We start from the raw sequence: 18164 nt of genomic DNA on the forward strand, positions 1-18164 counted from the left end.
CTAACACAACGCTGGAATAATGACAGAGGTACCACTGATGGCACAGTCACATCTGGAGTCACTGCAAACACTTTCACTCACACATCTAACCTATGAATTTAGCCTATCTTGCTAATACTGTATTTGACAATAGGGCAGGTTATTTTGCAAATATGTAACCAGACAGCCCTTCTATCAGCGTGCTTCTGGGGAAAGAGTGAGCACTAGAATGAGAAATGACTAGCATAAGGACATTTCACACTGGAAGGGGAGCAAACTTCTGCAAGCTATGCCAAAAGTTTTTTGTCTTTTGTTCCATTCTACACAATCTTACAGACTCAATTTCTCCTTCTCCAAAGAAACTCCTCTGAGGAAAGAGTTGTGGACCACTCCTTTTCCATCTCTTTTCTTCCACTTGTCTATTGCCAATGTTTCTAATGGGGAAACATCCTCAGGATTTTGATGTTGAAATCACAGATGTTGCAACAAATAAACAGCAAATCAAAAATACATTTTCCCACTTCACTAGGAGCCAAACTTTCCAACACACTGCTAGCACACAAGGTCAGTGTGCAATCCAAAACTCAGCCTGCTCTTGCTTCCCAGGTGGTGAGACTTTGTGTCTGCTGACAAGAGATAAGAGATTCATGCTAACAGACAAAATTAGTTTCTGTTTTCCTGGAATACTTTAAAGAAAGCACTTCTACAACAGAAATTCACTAACAAATATGGAAGGTATCAACAGAGACAGTGACATCATTTGCTCCCAATGTTACACTTCAGGAATTATCAAAACAGTCAAATTGCCTAGAAAGACTGTTTCATAAGGGGCTGTGTATCAAAAGAGGATAGTTCTGTGCTTCCTGGAAAATTTTCTGCCTTAATTAGGCCACCTCCAAGGTTTGAAGCATCTAATGTAATTCTTGCCTGCACAAGAAAAGCTGTCATCTAGCCAAGCAACACTTGGACAGGTTTACACAAAATAAAAAGACCACCTCAATGAACATGCACCTAACATTAAGGTATTTGCTTAAATCAGTTTGGCACACAGCCATCATTTCCTGAGGTGTCTTCTCTTTGGCATGCCTCTGTGAGTCTATTAGTTTAACCTGTCAGTTTACAATTCAAATTCTTCAACGGTGCAGTGTCTCATAGCTGAAGTCTTGGGAATGACAAAAAGGAGGAGCTGGAGCACTGACAAGAACAGTCCCTGCAGCATAGCTGAGAGATTCTAACTTGTCAGTCACAGCAAACCTTCAGTCTCTGAAAGGCAGAACTTGCAATGCCACTAGTGCCACAAGAGAGAAATCCACAACAGCTCAACTGCTCCAAACTGAACTTAGAGCCAGTGAAGACATCAAAGCACCTGCCCGTGAGCAGTACAGGGTAGTGGGGTCTGGACTCCTCCTTAGCCTGTGCAGCTATTTCTCACTCATAGTACAAAGCATAAAGCAGGCAGGACGGAGCCCTGAGGTACCCTACATTAGGAGATTCCAACTAGCTTAGTGGAAAAGTTGATTCAGTCCCGAGCACTGCATTCCAGTTTCAAATGTGCAAAACATCTAGCTGCCAAACCCTAGGCTGCACAAGAAAGGGCTGAGATAGAGCACACCACTCTTACAGCTACTTCAATCCATCCTCCATTTTTCAGTAACACCATCAGTCATTTAACCTACAGACTTGGTGTATTTTCACGTACCAGGGAAAGAGTTCAGATGTTCATGTAACAAAATATCTGAAACTTCATAAAATCGAAGTCTTCCTTTCACTGGAACAGCATGATCAGCTTCCCAAACCTCGACACCTTTTTTGTTGCACTCTGTATCAGTCAGTTTCCAGTTTTTAGAGTTTCCACCTCAAGTACTTACACTAATTACTGCACAAGACGACTCACCCCAGAAACATGCTAGAGCACAGCTGATGTATTTGGTAGGTACTACTAAGTCTTACACAAAATGAGCTGAACAAATGCATTTACTCATGCTGATGAACACCGGTTTAACAGCCCAGGCCATTGTACTGACAGTACTTTATACATCAGCACAGTGGCTGCAAGAGCAGATGCATTCATCTCCATAAGCCACTATGTGAAATTTCAGGTAAGAATCAACAGTTTATCTACGTCCCACACTCTAACGGGGACTAAAACATACTTCACCTCTGTAACATTTTTTGACAGTTAATAAACCAAATTAAGTTCTGCACTTGGAATACATGAATATACTCTTGCTCTGCAACAGCAAGTGACATAGCTGCATTCCAGCACCTCTAAAAAAGGCAAGGCACTAAAGAAAATTACTTGGTACTAGGGATACCTGAGCATTGCCTCACCAGACAGATGGAACTGCTTAGGAAGTCAATAAACTGAACTGTCACAGAAAGGAATGACTGTGTTTTTTCAAAATGCTACTTCTTCCTCCAGCTGGAAGTCTCCTCTTACTTCTCAGTTTCAATAACCAACACAGCTGCCACACTGCACAACTCAGCCTGCCAGCTGTTCAGACCACAACCTTTTCACAATACCTTCCAAAAAGCAAGAATGATCCTCCCTCTGTTATTTTTAACCCTACAGTGCCCTATCTTTTGTTACTGGAAGACCTGAAATACCCATTTTTTACTATCTGCTCAGATACCTCAACTTCATTGCACCAACAGTTTGCCTCACTCCAGACACGCACCCTACAACCACCAGTAAACCACCTCCTGTGAGGAAGAGTGGTTTACGGAGACAAATTGTCAGAATACTAATAATTCCTCTTTCTTTCCCTTGTCATGCTGTTTCAGCACTTTCTTCCTCCTAAAAGCTTGAATTGCACCCACTGGAATGTAACATCACTATAAAAATGACAAACAGATTCACCCATTCTCATAAACTACTGTCACATAGCAACTTACCAGGAACGCTTTCCAGTTTCACCCCTAGGCACAATGGAGACAAAGTGATCAGATAAGCCAAAGACAGGCAACAGGCCCTGAAATCTGCAGTCAGAATCTCTTAAACCAGAACACATGTCATTTTAGCCTGCTGGCTTCTTCATCTCAGGCTGAGTTGAAGGCTCATTAGAGCTGCAGCATTATCTCTCTCCTTGCTTGCTGCAGAAGAGCTACTAAAACTCTGCAGGAGCTTATCTTACCCAGAGATGAGGAGAAGCTTATGCAGAAGGCATGCAGTTCTTTAGATACTAGGAGAGGCCAATTGGTTGTTAGTCAAAAGCCTCTTATCTGGAACCACCTGGACCTTTATGCTGTTCTAAAAACCAGGTCTAGGAATTCCAGCTGGACTGTTTCACACAAGCAGAGGTTCTGTACAGGGTACAGGAACACACTGTCAGCAAGAGGTTGGTATTATCCTTTTCCGGGCACAGCCCTCACTTGGGTCAGCTAATCATAGATGTCTGGAAGCAGTTTCCTATTAAAATGAGATTCATGGGAGGGTGAGGAGCAGATGCTAGATCAGAAGGTATTCAAGAATATTTATTGCCACTTACAGACCACTCTAAGTAAGGGCAGAAGGGATCAAATCCCTGCGTATTGGCAGCCTGTTGATGATCCTGCCCACTTGCATAATTACTGTACTGGCACTGAGGGGTCAGCATTCTTTCAAACACAAAGCAACTCTCCAAATACACTGAATCAAACAGATAAAACACTTTGTCCACAGTGCAGTAATGAAGTCAGATCAGGAGATGTTGATTTTCTTCTCTGCACTTGATATCTAGTTATGTAATGGAAGTGCTGTAAGGTTGACTGCAGCTGCCCTGCAACTGATACAAATCAGGAGAGTCTGGCACAGGTGCAACACTAGTCAGCATTAGTGAGCTAATTAGTTTCACCGGCAGTGGTAAGGCCGACACCTACGAAGAAACAGCTGCTTCGCCTTCATTTATCTGCAAAGGCAGCATTCATCGCCACACTGTGACTCCGACCTGCCGAGCACCCAGAAGCAGAGAGCTGTTGGTCGCCTGCTCAGGTTGGTCCAAAAAACCCTTTCTTTTGCCTTGCAAGTAACTTGCAGGCAGTTAACCTGCCATCGATGTCTCCTGTTGCAGCTCAAAAGCTTTAACGCAAACAACAACAAACCACAAAAAAGAACCAACCACGAACAAAAAGCAATCATATAGCAGTGGGGATTGACTAGAAGGGTCAGGGACCAGCCAAGCAGAATAACATGTATTTACTGAAAGTAAAAGAGGAGCCTCAGTGCTGCGAAGTATACACTGAAAGCCACCGGAACACTAAAGGCTCAGAAGCAAGTTTGTCAGTCATAAAAGATCAGAACGCCAGAGCCACCCCGAGCAACGCCTGCCCTCGCCCTGCGCACGAATCAATGAACGCTAACAGGTACCGAGCCTCGCACTTGGGGCTAACAGCCCCAGAGTTTCGGTTTACCTGCAAGCAGGCTGCTGCTGCTCCTCTGCTTGCACTTAAACACTAAAACACCCAATAATTACACTGCGTTCCATGCTGGGCAGCAACTCACCGGCCCCACGGTCACTCCTCGGGGCAGTGCTACCGGTCAGGTCAAACTAACAGCTCTCACCGTGCTCACCCCACCGATCGCAGCCTCTCCGCTGTAAGCTCCCGCCCTCCATTAGACCCAGACAGGGGGAAGCCCCGAGTCCCAGTCCGGCCGCTGGAGAACAAGAATCGCTGCCCTCAGCACAGACTCCACCGCATCCCTGAGGGCAGGCGGGAAAACGATCGGGGCTGGCCTGATACTGCCGCCACCGGCCCCGTCCCTCACCCTGGGGGGCTCCTCCTCACACCGCCACCGGTTGCCCGTCGGAGCCGCCTCCCCTCCCGCCGCCACTACCGACCCCATACCTCACGGGCCCCGCGCCGCCATCCTCGCGCTCACCGCGGCGGCGGCATTGCCCTTCCGCGCGCCCCCTGCCCTGGCGGCAGCGGCGGCGGCGCGCTCCGCTCGCGCGCGGCGGCGGTGCCACGTGACCACCCCCGCCTCCGCCCGCCGTTCCGTGAGGCGGCAGGGCGCGGCCGCCATGACAGGCAGGGAATGGCTGCCCTGGGAAGATGGCGAGACCGCGGGTGAGGCTGCGGAGCTCCCGCCTGGCTCCCTCTCGCATTGCTGGGACGCTGCCGGACCGGTCAGGGCTGGAGAGCCGTAGATTTGCGGCCTTGAAGCAGCCGCTCCCTCTAGAGTCGCTGTGTAGCTACCTATGCTCGCTGTCAGGCTCCCTGTCAGCGTTCTCCGAATCCTGGAGTTCCGGGCCCCGAGGAGGTGTCTGCTTTGGCCTTCACGGTCTTAACTGGCCCGTGGAAATGCTTGTCTAGAGGCTCTGAGGAGAAAAGACGTGTCGGGGGAATTTGTGGCCCAACTAGCAATATTTTCCTCACCGCGTAGCAGACTGGAGTATGAGCGAGTTGGTTTCTTCAGCAGCAAGGACATAGATGAACTAAATCAACCAGAACTGCCCTAAAATAACCTATGCTTGCAGTTAGCGTGCATCTGTAGCACCAAGAGTTTACTTCCTAGCAGGTGGAGAGGCATGTTGAATCCTCACATCCAGAGTAAGTGACTTCAGAGCTACATTACTAGACAGAAGGACCCTGGTGTAGCTTTGCCACAGATTGATCTTTGAGCAGTGCCTAACTTGGCGGCTGCCCTTTAGGGAAGGGGGATGGAAAGCAGATTGGTTTGTAAACCCTGGTGAGGTTTAGAAACCAAGCATCAGGTGTGCTCATCCTGCTCAGGACTGGGAGATTTTTATGAATAGGATGATAGAGAAGTTGAGCTACTGAGCGACACTTTGGAAACAGCAGATTTTGGTTTGGTAAAGTGGAAATTAAACAGGGTTGACACACCCAAGACTATTCTTTGGTGGATGTTGCCCCTGGTGTCCAGGGATTTTGGCAAGGTGCCTTACAGTAACACAAATAGACCAGAACACAGAATGTGTCAGCCATAGCTTCAGCATTGAAGTACAGAGGGCATGAAAGTCAGTATATAATCAGAAACTGCAGTGAGAGAAAAGGGAATGACACTCTGTGTCTGGATTAGTAGTTAGATGACAAGGAGTAACAGGGATCGAGATGAAAGAAATGTGTACAGTTAAATGAGATAGCCACACAGTCAGCATCCCCATCAGCCAGCTTTTCCTAAGTCCTGTTTCATAATGGCTAATATGCAGCTTTGATCTCTCTCTCATAGTAATTTAGCCTGAGGACTGGAGGTGTGTGTTAAGCTCTTTCAGGTAAAAGCAACCTCAGCACATATGCTATCTGCTTTCTGCAGAACCATTATCCTTGCAGTCCTCCTAATTCAGACAGTTGTCTACCTTGTAATGCAGGTATTTAATCTACCCAAAAAGCTATTTTAGCTCTTATCTAAAAGAGTTTCCCTGGTGGATAAATTTTAATTTTATTAACAGAATTTATAAACTGCTACTTTTTAGTGTCATTTATTGTAAAGTCTTTGAGACATATGTTTCATTTCTCAAAATCCCTGATAATGATAATCTGCCCAGCCCAATTGCTTAAAATACTCTATGATAACTCATTAGTGTCAACTAATTGACCCACTTCCTCTGTGCTCACAGCAAGCGACAAGAACTCATATAAAAGTGCTGGCAAGAAGTCATAACCCAAAGTAATCTTCTGTGCATATGGGTTGTAGTCAGCATGTGGGATCCATATGTACTTAGGCACTGAAATTTCATGTATTAAATGTTTTTCATTGAGACATCTTAGACAAAGACATGAGAATGGGACACTGATCTACAAAAGTTATTAATGTTTTGCCTCATTCCTTAGATTGGCTCTTTTGCTTTCTGAAACAGGAAGCTACTATACCCAAACTCAATCAGAATTAATGTGTATTATTTTTCTGAATCTAAACTGTTCAGAACAAATATATCCAGTTATCATATAGAGCTTGTTGACCAGTTCTGATAGAGAAAACTTGAGGAAACTCCAACAGTTCTTTCTGAGACTGGGAGAACTTGCATTTGTTTCAGTGGTTTCCTTTTGTAAAAATGTGTCTACAAGCTGTCCACGATTGAAGTCAGTCTGCACATCCTCCAGTAGAGTTTCCATGTGATTATGGCTTTGGAGTGAAAAAGCCCTTGTAAGAAATTAACTGTTTATTTGGAGTATTTGACGAAGCAGGACCTTCAGCTTCTTCCTCTGGAACTTTTCCTTCTTACTGTTACTTGGGCTATATGTTATTTAATGTGGTGGGTTCTTTTCCCAATTGCTGAAAGAAGGACATTTGAATGACAACTCAGAACATGTGCATGGGTTTATCTGATCTGTTTTCTCAAGTATTTTTGAAATTTTGGATCATATTCATCAAGTTTTGCAGTTGGCAGAGGTCTCAAAGAGGTTATATTCTAAATAGCTTTGTGAAAATAGATGTCTGAGTAAAAGACAAAATTGTTACCTGCTACTGAGAAAACACCTGTAGAACAAGTCCCATATCTCATTTCCACTCAGGAAAAAATCCGTGGAGCTGTTGTGGCTAGTGTACTGAAAATTTCAGTTCTGTGCTTTGTGGTAGGTGAAAAGACAAAAAGGATGTTAGGACAGGCATAAAGAGTAAGATGGTACACTGTCATAAAATCCAGAGTGCTTGTTCATCTGGAATATTGTGTGGAATTCTCCCTAAAGCACCAACAAAGATACAGTGAAAAGCAGTAAACTGATCAGAGGTGTGGAACTGCTTCCTTAAGGAAAGGCAAAAAAGGCACTCCAATGCACTCAAATGGTTTGACTTAGAAAAGGACTATGGAGGAAAATGATAAGGGCATAAAAATATATAATCATAGAGAAAGTTAATTCTGTATTCCTTGTACCACGAGGTTTAGGTGTCCTGATGAAATTTCCACACAGTAAATTCAAAAGAAAATATATTTTCTCTTGAGTTACAATTGCAAATTGCTGCAAGTGTGTTGCAGAGGTCAGAAGCTTAATGTGCTCATGAGTGAATTAGAAATGGAAATGAAAAAAGAAGTCCACAGAGGCCTCTTAAACATAATGCTAATGCAGCTGCCAGCTCAGGAAACCTCTGAGTAAAGGGGTGGACTCAGCCAGCAGATTAAGACACCTAAATTTGGGTTTCAGTGTGTAGGCGTCTACATGTGAACCAGATATCTAAGCTTCCTTTATACTCAGTAGAGAGCTAATGTGGGATTTAGTTACATAAATGCAGGCATCAAATGCCATTTTAGGCATTGTGGTATTCTCTACCTGGCTTCCTGATCTAAGAAGCAGCATCTCTCCAGAAATGTTTGTTGTATCTGAAGTTTCATGTCAAAGTCTTCGAGACCTCAGGCTATCACAGTTGTCACTAAGCACTAAGTTAATGAGCTTAACCCTGCTCATAGCTGACGCAACAAGCTATTCAGACCACTTTGGGGTAGATATGTCAGTGTATTTTGAACAACTGAACAGCTCTTGAGGAACTTATATTTAGATGAAGATACCTGCACGGGGACACCAGGTGCTGGGATGTATTTGCAGGACATGTTGCTTAGATTTTTTATGCTGTTTCCTAAAGTTTCCTTAGCTAGTCAGGCCACTAAGCTGATTCTACTGGGATTGATTTAGGGGAAGAATACAGGAGATTGTGTGTGAAAACTGGCATTTAAATGCTCAGATTTATTGATAGTGAGGATTGTGTGAAAGTTGAGATTCATGGTGCATTGCAAAATGGTGCACTAATGTGTAGTGACACATTCAACACCACTGCATGACTCTCTAAGCCTGGAAGATACCCAATGGCCAAGAGTTCTGGAGCAATCACATATGCTGCTCATGAAGCCATGAGAATGACAAATTCTTGAGCTATTAGATCCTGCAGCCAAAAGTGATTACTTTTTTACATGAAGATAAATCAAAACTCATTTGATTGATGACAGGCTTTACACCCTTCAGCGAATCAGACCAGTTATATCTTGTTAGAGTAGCAGAACTTGCCAAAGAGTAATTTGAGCTAAGATTCAAGCCAAAGAATTTAGAAAGAAAGCTAACTATAAAATAATCATGACAATTTATAAGTTTTGGAAAGCAGAATATTTTTTTGTCCTGAGTCTCTCACTACAAGTCAGCATCTCTGACTTTGTTTTGTTAATATCTTAAACTATGAAGGAACATTTATGCATTTCCAACTGCTTTATTGTGCTACTGCAGTACTGTTGCCAATTGATATTTATTGACAAAATGTCTTGATAGTAAAATAAATAATAAAGGCTCCCTCCTAGCATTGCTGCTGTTAATGGAGTATCTATATCAAATGTCCTGCTTTCAAGATGGGACAGAGACAAGAACAAGCCTGACATGGTATCATAGGCAGGCCCTCTCTCTTTTCTCATATATGGGTCACAGATAAGATTTACCAACTAGCTAAACATGTTAACATTAACACATGCTAATGAAGCATGAGAGGTGTCATGGGATGTATGATAAACTTAGCCTAATGTATCCTTACAATCTACAGAAAAATGAGGAAGAAGCCAGTTGTGTGAGTAAAAGTGCTTGGGAAATTCACATATCTGAGGATCTTCTCTTGTTTCATCTTAGCAGGGAATCACAGCATTGACCATAGATGGCTACTATTATCATGCTTTGTTTAATTCACTTCCACTTTTTTCCTTCATTTTACAGCTCAATATGTGACTCTACTTACTAACAGCTCCTTTCTGATCTTTTCTGTAGAGTCTCTCCAGAACCACAGAAAAGTTGTGTTTTGTCTTTGAATCGTTACTAAGTTCCATCTGGTTTTACTATTCAGAAGTTCTCACTCTAAGATCTGAGAGTGAGATGCTACATTTTATGTCATTTCTTTTTACTGAAATAAAACATTCCTTGGAATCTGTGGAGAGAGGCAATTGGCTAAACGTTCTGTCCAGTGTTGCTCAATTGTGCTCAGGGGCTCAGAGTCTGGGCCAGCCTGGGCTGATTTCTTTTCCACTTTGAACTGCATTGCAAAGTTTGGAAAATGAAAACAATCTTGTAAAATCCAGAATTCTCCTCACTGAGTTTGCTTTCCCCCAATTAGTTATATTAGAACTCTACCAAGAATTTCCTTCCATCTTTGTTTCTACTCCTCAGTAAGAGGAAGAAAAACTTTATTTGCAGAGGAGGTTAGTCTCATTATCTTCTTTTTATAGATGTGGAAGTTAAAGCACAGAAAGATGAAGTTGTTTGTTCCAGATGATCCAACAAAGCAGTGGAAGACAAAAAAATAGAACCAAGTCCTTCAGTGCTCACTCCGTTGCATCATTCTGTCTTCCTGTTTTGATGAGAATGTCTGAAATGTGATTTTCATAGGTAAGTATGTAAGAAAAATTCAGACTTCCTGAAGTGTGGAACCCAAAACCATTTAGTTATGTCATATGAACAGAGGTTAGATGGAGTTCAAACTGAATATCAAAGATTCCAACCCTGGGTTATTGTCACTAAAGAGGGTGTTTTAAGTCACTTGAATCACTTGTTGCAGAACCCTGATTTAGGATCCTGCCAAGTATGCCAGTTTGTTTTAGAAGAGTGATTTAGATCACTTAAAGAACCACTATCAAAGGTGATTAGCAAAAGTGATTTTAATATGAATTTGTAAAAGTGCAACAAAGTTTAATGGCAAGGTTGACTCTGTTGCCTACTGTATGAAAGAAACCTGTGAAGGAAAATTGAGTTCAAATTGATTTAGAACTATTTACTCAGAGACTGAAGATGCAAATGGGCAAGGGAGACCTTCCCATCAAGTCGTGAGGTTCAGAAGGAATCCTCTTGTGTTCTAAACTCCTGAGGGAGCTTGGGAGCAGCTAGATCCAATCTTAGTCATAAAGTTGGTTAATGATTTTTGTGTAATGGAAGGGATACAAAGGGTAAAGAAAACCTCATATTGAGTCACAAGGCTTTCTAAATTCCTTCTTGGTGTGCCTGGATCTAGGCTTAGTCCCAGACTTGGTCAACAGCTTATGTCTAATGGAAAACCTCCTGTTGAGCAACTATGGTGGTTTGTCTGGGAATGAATGATTTTGGATCCTACACAACTTGGAGATATCAGCAATTTAAGATTTGTTAGCACTGTTACATTAAATCACAAGATTAGGTTATGAGATTTTAAACAATACCTATCATATGCAAATTATCAGAATGACTAGGTAAAATTTGCTGTAATCAACACTACAAAGTTTCCTAAATCAAATCACACAAGCACACAGAGATACAAAGGTTAATCTATGATCAAGATCTTTTACTTTGCCAATGGTAGTAAATTATTGACACCAATGATCTTTGAAGCCTCACAACATCTTCTGTCAGCAGACAATCTTAGAAATCCTCACAAAATCTACCCTGAAAGGCATCCCAACTCGGGGAGGAGATAGCAGCTCAAAGCCTGCTGCAGCCTCAGAGAGCTCAAAGAGTCTCACTGTAAATTGCTATTTCTAGAACAGCTTTGGGAAGTATAATTTCTGTTCTGGCCACACTTACTGTGTGTGGCACCTTCCAGGGCAGGCCACAAACCAGGCAGCAGAAATCTCAGCTACAGTTCCCAGACAACAAGAGTTTCAGGTACAATTAATTAGAGAGTGCCTAATTGTCTAGACTAGGCTATACTAGACTATAACCAGGACAAGAAAGTAGCCAATGTCCCAGCTCACTGCAGCGAACACAAGAGCACAGTGCTGGCTGTTCCTGACATTGCAACATGGCCCAGAGGGGCTGCACCGTCACAACTGTAATTCTCTCTCATAGCAGATGTAATCTCCCCACTACCTTTCACCAAATGATAGCTCAGCCTCTAGCCCCATGCCTATTGTACAACAGGATGCTGAGGCTTTATTTTTTTTCCATCCTACAGACTCATTTTCCTGGCACTGAGAAAAGCATAAAAAGGACATATATGGAACAATCAAAGGATGATTATCCAGTAATAGTAATAGTTTCATTTTAGCTCTGTTTCCCCCATTGGTTTTACAAAATTACACTGATTCATTGCATCATGGCTAGTTTGGAAGGAACTTTAATCTAGTTCCAGCCCGCTTGCCGTGGCCAGAGACACCTTCCACTTGACCAGGTCACTCAAAGCCCCATCCAGCCTGACCTTGAACACTTCTAGGGAGGGGGCATCCAAAACTGTTCTGGACAACTTGTTCCAGTGCCTCAGAACCCTAATAATGAATAGTTTCTTTCTTATATCTAATCTAAATCTCCCCTATTTCTCTTTAAAGCCATTAGCCCTTGTCCTGTCACTACACACCCTTGTAAAAAGTCCCTCATTTTTCCTGTAGGCCTTCTTTAATTACTGGAAAGTCACAATATGGTCTCCCTGAAATCTTGTCCAGGCTGAGCAACCCCAATTCTCTCATCCTATCCCAATAGATAAGGTGCTCGAGCCCCCAGTCATATTTGTGACCCTCCTCTGGACCCAGTCCTAAGAATTACATGTCCTTATTATGCTGGGGGTCCCACAGCTGGACACAATACTCCAGGTGGGGTCTCACCAGAACAGAGCAGCAGAATTGCCTCCCTTGATCTGCTGATCATGGTTCTTCTGATGCAATCCAGGATATGGTTGGCTTTCTGGGCTGCAAATGCACACTTCCAAGTCATACCAACTAGGGACTCTTCCTGCTTCTCTGTAGTACCTTTACTATCTCTTGTAATCATAGAATCACAGCACTTGTACCCCATTTTCTCCCACTCCTCTCTCCAATTTGTCATTCTTGTCTGCTGTTTCTGTAACTCATCCTGAAAAAGCAACTCAAAACTTCACAACTTTCCTGAACTTCCACTCTAAGTCATTCTTCTTTTTCAGAGGCCTGGGATTCCTTGGCAGTATACCTTATTTTTGGTTTGTTGGGTTTTTTTTGGTTTGGCTTGGTTTAGTGTGGGGTTTGGTTTGTTTTGTGGGGGGGATTTGTTTGTTTTGTTTTGGTTGGTTGGTTTTTGTTTGGTTGTTTGGTTTGGGTTTTGTTGTTGGTTTGGTTTTTTTTTCCCAATGGAGAATATATGAAATTCAGTAGTAGTTGTGTTTCTTATCTTACTATGCATAAGTGAGAAATGGAAGAGAACTTACATTCTTAGAGCTGAGAGCACAAGAACTAGGAGATATTGTCTCTCAAGGTGCTTCCTCAATAAATCTGGGTTAATTGGTTGAGGTCTTCATTTGTTATGTGCCGTATGTTGATAAAATTCTTATCCCCACAAGCTGTGTCAGTTTTATCTATTTAGATTAGAAGCATTTATGGCCCAACAGAGTTTCTTTCTGGGCACTTATGCATCACTGCAATCAAGGACACCTGACTTCTCTTAAGATTCCTAGGCAGGTCCAAAGCAAAATAAAAAATAATCCCTGTCAGAAACATACTCCTCCTTGCATTACCAACTTCTGAATTACTGAAGAAAAGTGTTAGGGTAGCCTGCCAAAAGCTTGTCAAAATATAAGTTTTGCAAGTGTCCTAAACTTGATTTCAAATGATGAAAACTAATCAGAGATGAAGTCTTCTCATTGGTCTGTGCAGAATCCAGGAGCTGTGTAATTCCTTGTAAATTTGCTCATTATTTTAACATGAGCAAAAATCAAAAATCTATATAATTCAAAAGCTTGAGATAATTTTGAGACCTCTTAAAAAATCCTAATACAAACAACAAGACCTTTATGTGAAGGATTAGTAGGCAATTAAATGAATGACTGTAGGAAAGCATCATTGCATTATCTGAAAATGTCAAGCTCTGAAAGAAGTATTTTGCCTTCAAAAATAATGGAAATGGAAGGTAAATTGTGTTAAAATCTGTCCTGGAGAGACATTGTGTGGCAGGAGTGGGATAGTGTGATATTGTGTGCCAGTCTTGAGATGCCCCCTTGTGTTAGAAACCTCAGCTGCTTATTTCTGTTGAGGCACTGTACATGGTCAAAGAAGGATAAAACACCTGAGATGTTGAGAGAAGGTAGGAAAGTGTAAAAGGTAAATGGAAGGTATAGAAAGCCTCAAAGCTGCAGAAGCATTGGTAGCAATGCCATTTAGGATCTAACTGCCGTTACCAATAAACACAATTACTTGTAAGTGGCTTGGGTTTAGGCAACATTTGTCAATAGAATGAGTTAAAAGATGCTGTAGAGTGACTGAGGTAGGCAGGGGGTCAGCAGCATGTTGTGGAAGCTATAGTTGGAAGGGAGGTGTAGAGAAGCTTTAGAAAATCACAGAGAGGGAAGTGTCCTTACCCAGAAATCTCTTCCACAGCAATACATCCTGTCTTCTGTCTACAGCAGTTTCTACTTACTTGGAGCTGCTGAGAAGAGGATGGAGAAGCAGAGAGGGGACAGCATAAAGGGAACTATTTCACCAAAGGGGAAAGGAGGAAGAGAAGGTGCTTAGACAAAGAGGAATACCTTAGAGAGCAAGATTTTCTGTTCCTATTACACGGGGGGGGGAGGGCAAGAATCAACAGCCCACTGCTCTGAAGCACCAGTGCTCTAGTAGTAATGCGTGCTTCCCTTTCTTTCAAAGACACTAGTGGTTGTGCAGGCAGAAGGCAAGTATGGCCTGTGTGTCTTGGTATTCCTGTGCAGTCCAGAACCATGAGAAGAGTCCTTGTGTCCCAGTTAGCAGCACTCTGACTACACTCTTAGAAGAGCTCTAGTTTTCAGCTACAAGTTTATATAAAGTATCACTTGTTAGTAGTAGAATCTTGAAAAAGATAACAAAGTGGAAATAAAATATTTACAAGGTCTTAGAGTGGTCAGTATGAAAAGAATTTAGAAGAATTAGGATTTTCTGGGAATGGTCTTGTCAAGAAAGAGAGAAGAAGGAACTTGTAATTAGGATAGTTAAACTAGAGTTCTGTTCTTGCCTCTAAACTGGTATGGCTCTTCTCTAGTCTTAAGTAGCAGTTTGAGATGCTAGCAGGTGGTTCTGTGGCTTTGGTTATCCAGGACTTTTCTTAAAATAAAGTCACATACACTGTGTGAACCTAAAAAATTATGGACAAGAGCAGAAACAAAAGGAAGTGATTCTAAGAGTTTTGTGGAATTCCTACACTATAACATAGCTATTTGTAACTAGATATTTAGTATTTACTGTTTTGTTTGTCAGATGGCAAACCAAAATATGTTTGTTGCTTTGTTCAGGTAGAAGAAGAGCATGTTAAGCTATTTTCAGTGTGAAATGAATATCAAATCTCTACCCCTTTTGCATGTCCTTGTGTAAAAAAGGTTACATCATTTTGTACCATTAAGCCAGGTATCTGATTTTAATGTCTGCATATTTTTGAGGTTTGTATGGTGTGAAAGTTGTGGCACACTTGTGGATTAGGTAAGTGGGGACAGGTAAATGACCCAGAAAAACCTTTGAAACAGATCAATGTTGGTTGTAACAAAATTGGTAGTACTTCATTACATAAAAGATTTTTGTAAACTAAACAATCTTCATGATGTTCTTAGAGCCTTTGTTGCCAAAAGTGATAGGGTAAAAAATACAGTCTTCATAGTGATAAAAACCTCCAGTCTTTGTGGTGAAAGAAATAAACCCTTGAAGATTTGACACATACATTAAATGATGGGTCATCCTACAGGACTCAAAATAAGAGAGAGAAAAATAAATATATTCTAGTATTTTCTAATAAGCCATTCTTCTGATTTTCAACGAGACCAACTCCTGGTTTTGTTAGTGTTCATGTAGGTAATACTGCCTGTAAATTGTAGATATGTCTTCTGGCACTGTACCAATTTGAGTTAAACCAAAATGTATTGTCCATTCTCCTAAATGCAAACTTCTGCTGTACCATATTATGAAACCAAGTTAATTGCAAAGTGATACCAGATGGTGATTGTAGATTGGTGTAGATTGGCTGGAATTTGTGGTCTCTCTCATCTTGCCAGATGTTTCACCATTTGGAAGCCTCTAAATTATATTGTTCAATTCTGTTTCCTTGGCTCACTATTCCCTTTCTAGCTGGGTGCAGTTCTTCACGCTTTCACTAGGTGGGTCCCCACCGCAGTACACTGGGGAAGCGATTTGTTGAATAGCCTGAAGACATTTAGGTTAATGTTATCTCCCAGTCAGTTTTATTACCACTTCTTTGGCAGAAGTTCACTGCTCCACACATACACATACAACATGGTGATTTAAAAAACTGACTAGAATGCTGGGAAGTTTTGGTCAAGGGACTGAACTTGGGGACCTTTTTAGCACTATTGCCTTTCTAATTCACCAATTTCAACTGAAAGTTAAAAGAAATGTGCTCTTCTTACAGCCAGTCATGTTCAGTCCTGTGAAGTCTGGCAATTATTTCACCTTTCAAAGGGTGATGCAAAGCTGTTTGGTTAGCAGCATTACATATATTCTTCTTTTCCATAATCAAAAGTACTCTTTCATGCTTTGCAACTTTCCATACTAGTCAAACCCAACAAAATTTAGTATTTTTTCCATGTGTGTTAGATATTTACTGACTACAGAAGAGGTGACTTTTTAGCTATAATTTTAATCATTTTTCTTTCCAAGTGTTTTATATGAATGTGCACTTAGATTAAAAAAATAAAACTCCCTAAATACAACCAAAACTAAACCTGAGCACGAAACTTCAGTTGTCTCTATCCCATAATGGCCTCTAGAGAAGATGAAGGAAAAAAGAAGTCAGAGATCAGCAATATTTTTAATGTCCTGTCTCCCCCAACAGTGGGTAGCATAAAAGCCAGATATATGTAGCTCTTGAGCCCTTCGTGGTGCCCTCCCCACCTGAGGCTATGCATGATTCTTGTCTGGTACAGCACCCATCTGTCACATCAACCTGGAAGAAAACTGTAAGTCAGGAACAGGGCAGTTCTTCACCCTGTTAATTTTTATAGTTAGAACTATATGGTCTTTAAAAGTCATGGTGCTCTGAATGAGTCTGTCTCAGGTTGTGTTCCTCACCCTGCAAAGAAAGAGGATCAATCAACCTGCAGAGATCTATACACTACCATGTCCTGACATGCAGGCTTCTACACTCACAGCTAGCTCTCTTTCTAGTGTAGTCTGTAGCACTGATTTAACTTTGGAATAGATAACTCTCACCTCTGAGGGAGCTTATCTCAAGATATCTTTTCCATGCCCACTTGTATCTTGGCAGCTACAGAAAGAAAATCAAAACAGGCAATATGAATTATTGCGAGGAATGGTTTTATTGTTTATTCTTCTTTTGTTCCCCTTCTTATCCCCTTCATTAAATAAATCTATTTCATATACTTATTTGATGTGGTGAGACAAGTCATGGGGAAGAGAAATGCCAATTTTGATTGAACTAAAGGTTTTGTTTCATGTGATTCATGTTTAGAGGGGAAACAAAGATTTAGAAAATTCTGGTGGAGTCGTCGTCCCTGGGGCAGTTCAAGGCAAGGTTGGATGTGGCACTTGGTGCCATGGTCTAGCCTTGGGCACTGTGGTAAAGGGTTGGACTTGATGATCTGTGAGGTCTCTTCCAACCTTGGTGATACTGTGATACTGTGATACTAAACTCAATTGTTTTCTTGTTCAGTAGCCAACTTACATTAAATAAAATTCATAATCTTTATCGAATATATTAAAACTCAGAAAGTCTTTGTCTGTCAAAAATGCAAGACAAAAGAAATGCTGTCACAGTACACAGAGGTGTAATAGCACTTACTGTCAGAGATCTGGCTCACAATTTGCCTTCAGGACTGACTGTAGCATCTGATTTCTTAGTTCTAGCACATAGGTAGATAAAATTTTCTGTATTTTACTCAAACCATTTTAATGATCGTCTTGTCTTCATTTTGGTGGCAAGAATGCCAACCTGGAAAAAATAGCTTCTATATTGTTTTAATTACTTCTGTCTAAGTGATGGTTATGAGCTCTAGTAGTTATCTCTTCATTATCATGCTTGTATCAGTTACAATCTTCATTCTTTAGCTCTGGGCCAAATCTACATTTAGACTGAGTTCAAGTGATCAGGGAATCCAGGGTAATGAAGAACAGTGGGAAATTCCAGTAAAACCTTGGTTTGGATTTATAAAGTTCTATTGTGTCTGATCCTGGAGACTTGATCTGGACAGGGGGATCTCATCCTCTCCTGAATTAAAGTCACCCTTCTGTGTCACTGGGCAATTACACAAAGTGCAGTGGGAGCGTTTGTCATTTTGACTTCCAGAGTTACAAACCACAAAGGCATATGCGCTATATGAGGTGGGTCTGCTCACACTTGTCTGGCACCATTATTTCCTCTGG

General features: G+C 41.6%; 2 protein-coding genes across 3 annotated transcripts in view; one reads left to right on the forward strand and one right to left on the reverse strand.

Annotated features, from left to right (window-relative positions):
• The window catches only part of GALNT11 (polypeptide N-acetylgalactosaminyltransferase 11), a 46884-nt gene extending 41985 nt beyond the window's left edge, over positions 1 to 4899 (reverse strand). The window contains exon 1 of the mRNA XM_064162849.1: positions 4804 to 4899. The gene's annotated coding sequence lies outside the window, so the exon portion shown is untranslated. The remainder of the gene's footprint in view (positions 1 to 4803) is intronic.
• Positions 4900 to 5153: 254 nt separating this feature from the next.
• PRKAG2 (protein kinase AMP-activated non-catalytic subunit gamma 2) overlaps positions 5154 to 18164 on the forward strand; it is a 224845-nt gene continuing 211834 nt past the window's right edge. The window contains exons 1-2 of one of the 2 annotated variants that reach the window (XM_064162855.1): positions 5154 to 5508; positions 10107 to 10266. The gene's annotated coding sequence lies outside the window, so the exon portion shown is untranslated. Of the gene's footprint in view, positions 5509 to 6175; positions 6192 to 10106; positions 10267 to 18164 lie in introns of those variants that run through there. The other variant, XM_064162856.1, reaches the window with a different exon arrangement.

Source organism: Pogoniulus pusillus, chromosome 23 (genome assembly GCF_015220805.1).
Source record: "Pogoniulus pusillus isolate bPogPus1 chromosome 23, bPogPus1.pri, whole genome shotgun sequence".
Lineage (NCBI taxonomy): Eukaryota > Metazoa > Chordata > Aves > Piciformes > Lybiidae > Pogoniulus > Pogoniulus pusillus.